This window comes from Balaenoptera acutorostrata, chromosome 10 (assembly GCF_949987535.1).
Source record: "Balaenoptera acutorostrata chromosome 10, mBalAcu1.1, whole genome shotgun sequence".
NCBI classification, from domain to species: Eukaryota; Metazoa; Chordata; class Mammalia; order Artiodactyla; family Balaenopteridae; genus Balaenoptera; species Balaenoptera acutorostrata.
Genome location: NC_080073.1, coordinates 11,473,084 through 11,474,114, shown reverse-complemented (window position 1 = coordinate 11,474,114; position 1,031 = coordinate 11,473,084).

The following is a 1,031-nucleotide window of genomic DNA, read 5'->3' as shown; positions in this document are numbered from 1 at the left end:
CGGCACATGGTGTAAACTTATGGAGGGCAAACCTTTGCAGACATTTCCAAATGCAGCAAGCAAAAGAAAACAAAACCCCTAAACTGCTGAGTCATCACATGAAAGCAGTAGCCCTTCAGAGCTGACATTTGCCACCTTATTAATTATGGGAAGCAGATACAGAGGGGTAAAGTGATTTGACCAGGAATCTATCCCACACCTCAAAGGATAGGTCACTGCTACAGTGTACAGGAGAGATGGTGGCAGTGGGAGGGGCAGGAGGGGACATGATTAAATAGATCTAGTAAAAATACTTTGGTGGTGGCAGCGGCAGCCTTTGCTCCTCCCGCTGTATCTTTTTAAAAGAGATCCTACTTCCGCGACAAAGGCAATATAACCTAACTCAATATTTCCTGAGATTGCCGGATGCTCAAGAACACTTGTTATACACACATTCTCGGGACACTCCATTGGAGTTCGATAGGTCTAGGACAGGACCTGGGAACAATCACCGTGAGCAATTCTTACAAGTTAGGGTGTTTCAATAAAAAAGTGTTAAAAGAGTACAAATTAGGATGTTTTAACAAAAATAATTCAGGATACCGTTTTGTGCAGTCCTTAAGCTTAATGATAGTATCATCCCCCCCTACCACATAACAGACAAATTAAAAACCCTGTCCTACAGAAACGTCCTTTTTCCTCCTCGTTCCTTACGTCTTTTATCTGTCACCATCCCTAACACAGAGCTGGAGTAGTTTTCCTCCATCCTAGCTCCGCGAGAAACAGGCTCTACGCGGAACCGGTTGGGCCCGGGGCCACGTCCCTGTCCGCCGGCCGTCCGCTCCCGTGCCGCGCTCCCATTGGCTGGAAGTTCCCTCGTCCGGAGCCCGAGCGGTCCCTACTCGCCACGCCAGCCCATCCGAATCCGCCCGCCCAGGGGGCGGGGCCCGGAGGGCGGGGCGGGGCCTCGCGGCGCTGGAGACGTACGGGTGGCCTATGGCGCGGGAGGGAGTCCGCGGCCGCGCCCCGCGAGGCCGAGCAGGGGCCGGGCC